Here is a 9,805-nt window from a genome sequence, read left to right as displayed (position 1 = left end):
ATTCTATAATCTTTACTGCGCTTCCGTTTTGCGCTTTAGATAAGAAGCATAATTCATGACAAAATTGTCCGCCCCCCACCCCCCCCCCCCCCAAAAAAAATAAAAAAACAAAACAAACAAACGTTTAAACTAGAATTTCAAAAAAAGGGTTTAATTTAATTTCTTAAATTTATTGCAAAAGACATTGAAACGTCATACAGCAGAGTTATTACAAAGTGATTATAAAGTGGAAAAAAAAATATTTTAAAAACTGAACGGTCAGTCCTTATGAATCTATATTTATAATAACATTAATTCATAAATAAAGCAGTAAAAAGAGCTTTCCTTGTGCTATTGCTGATGAGGCAAATGAAAAAGTAACATATAATTAATCATTAGGATAAAAATAACTTTTCTTAAACAGACAAATGATTATCATGTTTAGGCATTAATAGAAATTTAGTTAAGTCTTAATCTTTTCTGGAGACTTTAACTTTCGCCTCATCTGCATTATATGTATGTCTGCATTATATGCATGTCACAAGCTCAATACGCACTTATAGTATGCCTCTGTTAAACCTATGGCATTGAGAGAAAATTCATTTGTTTAACACCTCTCCAAGGACTTACTGCATTGTTTATCACTCTGTCTTCCGTCTGCTGTAGAGTAAAGACCCACCCCCGGGACTATAAGTGTCCACTGTGGTTATGTCCTACACATTATAATGACCGCGCTAAATTATCAAAATAACTTTTATTTTCAAAATTTAGATATAATTGTTTATGCAGTTTTTGTAAAGTAAATGACTCTCTCTCTCTCTCTCTCTCTCTCTCTCTCTCTCTCTCTCTCTCTCTCTCTCTCTCCACTTTAAGATGAAATTCAGAACATAATTATAATTGGTTAGAGTTCCAATTGTTTTTTTATAACGATTTTATACACTTATGTATTTCTTGTCAGATTTACGTCGAAAATGTTTTCCTGATTTCGACATATTCTTTGCTTGTTTAGTTTGTCGAAGATGTTTAATACATGTATTCTCATACTGTAAACTATGATTCTTTCTCACAAGAACCTGGCACACTTTGAATAAAAAAAAAATACTATCTTATTACTATCTTGTCAGTGGAAATAATCCTTGTACATGTTCTTTTTTTTACTGTTTAAAGAATAAACCGACAGTCGCATTCTGATTGGGCTCAAAGATCTAGAGTAACACAAGAGTTATCCCTCTTCCTTCTAGGGCCGTTGGAGGCCTAAATTTATAATGCCATGTTTGGTGCAGAAAGTGAAAGGGAGTCAATATAAAACCATTATGTAAATCACATCAACTGTTAAATTTGAAGTCGTGAAGTTACATTTTGGTGTGTACATGCATATGTAACTATGCATTGTACAGTTCAATCCATCAAAACGTGGTTAATTAGTCCGTGTACAACATGTTTTATACTTACATGTATGTCAAATACTTATATATATATATCATAGCTCCTTTATAATGCTTTTTTCTCTATATATTCGATACTGGAAATAACAGACGTAAGTGTAACTCCTACATAGTTATAAACGATTGTTTAATAGAAAACATTTAAGAATCTAAATGACCTTCTTTTGAGTAAGTTTTATATAAAATATGACCATGAATGATGCCAATATCTTTTGTGGCCAATAAAGAGAAGCTGAAAGGTCTTCTATCACTATAAGTAAGTTAATACGAAGTAATTTAATTTATTGGTGACCATCTCCTTGATTAACGTAAAATGGTGCTTTTATATATCGAAATTATAAAACTTAACACAAGTTCCATAGAAGTATACTATAGCATTGAATGATTTATTTTTGACGTCGTCGTGTCAATAACTGCCGTTAGGTGAGCAAACAAATTGAATAACGCGCGTTAGCGCGTTATGATAATTTGTTTGCTCACAAAACTTGTTTTGACGCCAGAAATAGATAGCTACGTCCAACCGAAAGTCCAAGGTCTTGATAAAATGGTTCTAAGTAATTCATCAGTTTGGCGATCATATCGTAAGTTGATACAAAAAATAGTATGTATAATTATGTATACATAAGAATAATCAGACAAATATTCATGAAATTGCACGTCTGCTCATGACCTCATCAATTGGCGCCAATTAATATTCTATCGGCTGCTTGATTCATAGGTAAAGGGAAAAAATCTGAATGAAATATCTCTGATTGATGGGCCATATGAATTATGATTATGAGCTAGTGATCAGTCTGTTCCCTTCCCACGATGTCTGCAATGTCTGCTTGGTTTGGCCCACAATAATTTACATTGTCTGCTGCAAAAAAGTGGGATAGAATCGCCTTTTTTGAAACAATTTCACAGGTGTTTTATTAGAGTTTCATCATTTTATGACGTAAGAAAATTTACGTAATTCTATATAAATGCTACTGCATATAGGTAATTTTTACAATGAATTTGCTATTTTGTTGGATAAAAAAAAATTTCACCTTCGTCCAAAACAAATCACCTACTAGTATAAGACAAAACAAAAGATTAATTTGGGATTCTCATAAATAACAGAAAAGGGCAAAACGATCTTATTTGTAATGATGATTCATTACTTATGGAAATTTTAATCCCTCAACTTTCTATTTTTTCCCTTAGAAAAAAATCTTGAAAATGGCAGTATCTAATCAGTTCAATAAAGACATGCAAAATGGCGTCACTTTCTAGAAATAAAATATAGATTCATTAATTAATCAATTAACATGTAGGTTTTATTAATTTAGAATATATTCCAAAAATATGGCATTTTACCGAACTGAACTCGTGGTGTCATTTCTAAATGAACGGCCTCGTCTTGTCATGGAGTTTATCTAAGTCTGAAAATATCGCATTAATGTATTGAAAATCATGCATATACTAGTATTAGTAACCAATCCAATTACGTCATTTTTTTAATACATGTACAACTGTACAATCGTACAATGTATAATGTTTGAATTCAGGATAAATGCACGGATCCAGAAAAAATATTTCGGGGGGGGGGGGGGGGGGGTACGAATCCTTGGGATATTTAGGTTTGCAGGGGAGGAGGGGGTATATTTTTAGTAATCTTACTCTGTAAATTCAAGAAACTTGAATTTCTCAAGAGGATGGTTACTTGATCCGAAAATGCCTCGGGATCAGGTTTAAAAAAAATCGCCAAACGCTAACTGAGAGACATTTTGACATCAAGTAAAACTATCAAACTTTTAAAATATACAGACAATCTGAAACTGGCAATGACAGCGAAGACAAAATAATTTAAGACAAAGGTTCCACACAATATTCTATAACATCAGGTAAAAACATCGCATACAGATACTCAAGCTAGGTGTATTATATGCAGCTATAATACAAAAAATTCGACATTACTGGCGGGTAACAAAATCACATAAAAAAACTGACTAAAGAGAAAACTATAAGGCGTTTTGCATGTGAACAGCTAAGAGATGATTGGACATCATGTAGAATTATCGAATCTAAAATCCAATTAAAGGATAACTTGACAGCGAGTAAAATCATTGAATATATCCAAGATATTAAAGTTAACAGACAATTTGACAAAATCGAGACACCTTCACACTATCGGTAAAATCGTCGATTTCATTGGTTATAGACACACGAGACTTCCTCAATTTTAGATAATTTTCCATGAAAGCTAGATTATTCCTTATTTATTTGCACTTAAACCAGTTAATGCCCTAAATTTATCAAGCTACATGCATATTTGAAATTTTTTTTTATAATAGCATGCAAAGTTCAATTGGATGCATATAATTAAGATCATAATATATAATATCCATTGAAACTATTTGTCCAAATAGAACAATATCATACACGTATTACATTGAATATTATGATAGAATCACATTTTGGAAATCTTCATATTGTTGGGAAAGGAATTTCTTTAATTTTCAAATAATAAAATGGTCGCGTCTGACCTAAGAAAATGGTTTGACTGATATCTAAAAGAATCAACAATTTCAAAAGGTAAGAGACACTTTAGTATAAGTTGAGTAATCAAATTTAAACAGCAAAGAGCAGCTATATATATTTATGTTTAAGGATATTGCTCTTCTAACAAGAGAGACAACTCTTATTCGGGGTAAATTATCACTTTTCCTTTTAAAAAAAAATGTCCAAATAAACAAACAAAAGAGGTTGTTTTTTGTCAAATTTGTTTTCAAGGATATACTTTATGTGTTTAATTTTTTTAAAAAATGAACATGTTTGGAAAAGTATATCGATTTTAATGGGAAGAGCATCTAAAGAAGAGTAAAATACTGACACAATTAAAGTTTCGTTAATGATTTATACTATGTAATACGTCCAATGCTTTGAATTTTTTCTACATTTTATTTTTCCTGTGTTTTAGAACTTAAGAAACCATAGTTACATTGCTTTGGGTGAAAAACCTATAGTAAGAAGAAAAAGTATGTCAGTATTTTCCTATTCGCAACGGTTTGTGAAATTAGCAACAATGCACAGCTTGCTTTAAGTATCCAACGATCATCGTTTATGCAAGCGAACGATATTTTCTGTCAAAGTGCAAAACAACACCTACATCATCATCAGTCATCAATCATTTTCATATCGATTTCCATTTATCTTTGACAACTCGAGTTTTCACTGTAATCTTCAATATTGCAGTGTACAGGGAATTAATTTTACCTCTAGGCTTCCAGAACTCGATCAGACATTTTTTCGAAGGTAAAACAAAAATGTCAATTTGCTGTTCTCATCATTTTAATGGGAGCCTGTTGACAAATCATCAAAATGTGTTTTGGACCTTAACAAGACTGACAACCTTGTTTCGTTTGATTTTATTGTCTTTGTACAAAGCCCATTATGGGAATAAAACAAGGTCTTCCTTAAGTCGTACACGAGATAATTCGTTTAGAACACGCATTACGTTTATCAAAACAAACCTAGGGGAAATAGACAAAACACGATTTTAAAGGTACTTCTTGATGAAAAGTTCCAAATATAGACAAACAATATTCGAGAAGAAAGAAACGACGTTTATTTTTCCTTTTATATTTTACAATAAGCCGCAACTGTTCGCGTTCGATTAACTATTATATGTGACCGAATTAATTCACACGAGGGTTCATATCGAACGTTCGATTTGTTTTCTCGAGATTTCGACTCAAAAATATATTATGCTCCTTTGGGGATTTTTAAAAATAAATATTTTGTCATTTATCATGTCGTTAATGTCGTTTATTAAAAACAGATAACAATAAAGTAACTTGACAACCTTGTCAGTTTGTTTGATTTTATTGCCTTTGAACTTTAAAGTTGGAGATAGATGCATTCATTTGAATCATCATAAAAAGATTTGATCCTTCGAAATATTTGACAGGTTTTCATATCCCGATTTTGTCCAAGGGCAGTATGTCCATCCAATCTCTGAGGGAACTAAAAAAAATCGAAGTAAATAATTATCTTTGACTTTTATTTACAAAAATTTATAGCACAAAAGTAATTGCGCATTTTTATTTCAGCTAGACACTGGCTCTTTGTTTGAATTTCTACATTTTAAAAAAAAACCCACAGTCATATTCCAGAAAATTAGATATTAATATATTTCCAATCTTCCAGGTCTAAAAGAATTCATTCGTTTTCCAGTCTCCCGTTTCTTGATATGGAATAGACATGAATTTAATACCGCTGATTATAAATTCAGAAAGGCACATTACTGTCATGGGTTATTAATAAGACAAGAGCTGACATGGCGACGCGGGGCTCAACGAACCACCGGTGTCGAGGCATTTCGTAGCCTCCAGTTATTCCGGACTAAAATAACGAAAAATGCAAATGATCAGTCTCCAATTAAAGATCTCTCCGTTTACATTGGTATTTTTATGAATGGTGGTGTAGAATTTACTTGTTTATAGTTCCCGTAATCCAGACATGGTTATCAAGATCGAGGGCTTTAGATATAAATTTACGTTTTTAATTAGTTTCTTAAAATTTAAAACGGACGTGGAATCATTCCATGAATAAATTGTGTATCTATTCATTGTTTACAATAAAGATGATTTTAATTAAATCACGTCTTTTAATTTTTTTAAGTTCATATACTAGGATATTAGTACTTTTCTTTTCTTGGACTTTCTGCGTTCTTAAACATACAGTTTATTTAAGTATACAATTTGTAACGTCTAATATTTCGAATTCCAACTCATTTAATTGATAGTGTTTACCTAAATAAATGCCTTTTTCGCAATCAATTTAGACACAGTGGCACAGTGGCAAACTAACTCCAGAGAGAGAGAGAGAGAGAGAGAGAGAGAGAGAGAGAGAGAGAGAGAGAGAGAGAGAGAGAGAGAGAGAGAGAGAGAGAGAGAGAGAGAGAGAGAGTTTCTTTTTACATTGAAAGTAAAAGAAACAAACCTATAGACTTTTCAACAAAAACCCACACAAAAAACCCTCTGCAAAAACTTGTCAAAAATTCTTATCAGTTACAATTAGGTTGATAATGCTATATAAATCGACTTATACAAATTTATTTACTTACGTTTCTAAATGCACTTTCTAATATAGATGTCAATGTGAACACAAAACTTTTATTTATTCATTTTTTTTTTGGGGGGGGGGGGTTAAAAATACTGATTCAAACATGATCCACTCAGGTTAGTCATTTCATTACCTATAAATTAATTATATCAGCCATCTGATAAAACAACGCACTGGTGTTGCTTTGTGTTGCGCAATAAATTTTAAAATGTTTCCGTTTAAACCTTAAAAACTGTTAAGTGTAAACTTATTAATTATATATTTAACCATCAATGTACATGCATGCCTATTCCATTCATCACGTATTCAAAATTTCCTTTATTGTTTAAATGATATTATGTAGCTCATAGCTACAAGAACGTGTGGCTTATAATACATGAATAGAGAAATGAAAAAAAAAACCATTTTTGAGAACTTTCGGGAAAACAAAATGTGAAATTACGCAATTATGAGCATAATGTCACACAATGTGAAAAATCAAACAAATATGTAACCGTAAAAATTCCCACCGATGTCGATTTCCTCTTTTATAATTCCTAGCGACGTCGCCGTACGTCAGAGCATTACCGGAAGTTATTCTTTTGAAGCCTGTGATAACATCCTCATTCGTTTGTCGCCAGATGTCCTCCCATTACTTCCGGGATTGGAGAGTGATTAAAACGTGCATTGAATTCTCATAGTCTCCTCGACGCCTCGATGGTAGTAATCAAAGTGCGTTTGAGTCGCTTTGTTGCAAATCAGACGCGTCGCTCGCTTGCTGGCATGATCTATAATTATTTATTCATAAAGCTATATACCGTAATTTTAATTGTTAATAAGGAAGATGGCATTCGTGGCATGAATTATTCAAACAAAAACTTTATTTCATAATAGTACAATTAGTTAAATAGTAAGAGAAAATTTTCAATTGATATCTAGTTATTAATTTGCAAGTGTAGTTTACATGTCCCTTTTCCTCACATACCTGACATTTCAAACAATAATATTTTTAAATAAGAGACTAAATACTTAATAAATCCTTTATAAAGGCTTAACATTAATACTGATTTAAATCAATTCTGAATTCATTTTTATTTTTAAAAAACCCAAAAATTGAATAATGTTCCTGGTCTGTGTCGGGACAGAAGGATGTTTAATCAGAAATGATGTTTATCATCGTAATCAGTATCCTTTTGTGTTCAAATCTCATTAAATTTTGTCATAAAAACGTTTAAATGAAAATGATTACTAGTAATTTAGCCATACACATTGTAACAATTGAGGAACGGAAGAAAAAGGTATGGGGAATTCGAAGTCGGCATGAGAAGGAAGTACATGTAAATACGGATTATTTGCTTTTATTTTATTTTTTTTTTATTTTTTCCCCATTCATTCTGTATGTAATTGTAAAATACCAGAAATTTAAGCATTTTTGAGAAAAAAGTCGTTATCGCTTTTTTTTCTCAAAAAAATAGTTTTTGAACTAATATCGAATTTCTAAGCACGCTTCATAATGTCTGATTGGTAAAGAAAGTTTTTTCCAAAACATCACAGTCTCACTGTCATTCAGCTGCATGACTCAAGATAGTGCTACAATTCAAATGAATACTGCACGGAACAGAACATCATCTGTATTCGTGGGGGACAATTTTCGTTAAATACGTACCATTTTCCCCCAACAAGTACGTGTTCACGTAAATTCGTGGATTCACTTTTTACATGTATGAATAATTAATAAAGATTCATAAGTCGTTGAGGATTTGAATATCTTTGTCAAGGGGAAACCACGAAATAATTCACGTAAATTGAGCAACCATGCACGCATTTCATCTTGAAAAATATGACGAGGTGGCCGAGTGGTTAAGGCGATGGACTGCTAATCCATTGGGGTCTCCCCGCGTGGGTTCGAATCCCATCCTCGTCGTGTAATTTTTTTTCATTACATTACAGAAAAATTGAAAATTGAAATCTGCGCTGCTCCATATAGAGTTCTTTTACGTAGTACTTGATGCCATACGCAAATTCTTGGATTTATCCGGTGGAGGTCTGGGTTTTTTCGCTTGTCGGAAATGGCAGAGATGTTGCATTGCTTCTTTGCTGTAAGGATAATCTGTTCCTAACTTTAAAATACAACAAACTGACACCTGTATTAAATTTTGTATTCAATTTTCAGAATTTAGAACATTATATAAGACCAAAAATAAACCCTCTGTTTGCATGCATTACAGTATTTCAATTCAAATACTATGACTATTTAATTTTTCTGTTCATTAGCACTTCGGTGTCTTTCAAAATATAATACATATAATGATAATTGCATAGGCGTCGGAACCGGGGGCCTGGGGGGGGGGGGCTAACCCCTCCCCCCTTTTTTGGGCAAAGTTAGACCTAACCATGAGGCACAAAGCAGCATAGAGGGGTCTGCCCCCCCCCCCCCCCTCTCCCACTTTTTCTTGCAGGAAAGATAATTGTTCCTAAATTTACCTTAAAAAGATGAAAATATTGAGAAGTTGGAGTCATAGGTATACTAGCCCCCCCCCCCCCCCCCCCCGGATTAGGATTTTCATGATTTTGGGAGTTAGGCGGGTTTTTTTTTTTTGCTTGTCAAGATTTCTGAGGATAAGTCTAGTCCCCCCCCCCCCCCCCCCCCACTTTCAATTTGCTTCCGACGCCACTAAATTGGCGCTTATGTTAAAAATTGAAGAGATAAATTATATAGAGGAAATGTAAAATTAATGTCTATGCACATATTGTCCAAAAGTTTTATTTGTTATTCTATGTGTACAGTTGTTGGCGGCGTTTTACTTAATACATTTTAAGATATATAGACAGTCGATTGTGTTTAAATGATTATCATAATGCAAATTCTTCTACAAATAATTCACAAATGCATTACATCAATGCCATCTCATTGATGAATTGTCTTTTTTTTTTTGACAACAGCTCAGAATCCAGTCAACAGATTGCACGTGGTTGCTAGTTGCACGTGCATGCATATACCGGTATTCAATTCATCTTAATATATCCATAAAAAACTGCATTGTCTCTGACCCATCATCACCTTCGGCTTGACACAGAAATACTATTCCTACTTTTTATGTGAAGTTTTTTTGATAGCGATTAGCGGCATGCTTCGCAGCAAAAAAGTAAAAAAGAAAAATGTTCATTAATGATTATACATAAAAGAAAAAAAATGTAGCTGTTGTAATAACCTTTTTGATAAGGCATGCGTTGCATTCATTATAAAGACCCTCCCCCTGACTAATCAGACGTTATAATCAAGCAACTTCAAAATGCATCTTGAAGCCGTT

General features: G+C 32.7%; 1 non-coding gene across 1 annotated transcript; it reads left to right on the top strand.

The window, feature by feature from the left end:
* The first annotated feature begins 8,336 nt into the window (after positions 1-8,336).
* Positions 8,337-8,418, top strand: Trnas-gcu (transfer RNA serine (anticodon GCU)). Its single transcript has one exon. It is a non-coding gene; the product is annotated as a tRNA-Ser (tRNA).
* Positions 8,419-9,805: the final 1,387 nt, after the last annotated feature.

The sequence above is a fragment of the Magallana gigas genome, chromosome 10 (genome assembly GCF_963853765.1).
Source record: "Magallana gigas chromosome 10, xbMagGiga1.1, whole genome shotgun sequence".
NCBI lineage: Eukaryota > Metazoa > Mollusca > Bivalvia > Ostreida > Ostreidae > Magallana > Magallana gigas.
Note: the sequence above shows the minus strand (reverse complement) of the source record. Positions and strands in the feature narration are given on the sequence as shown.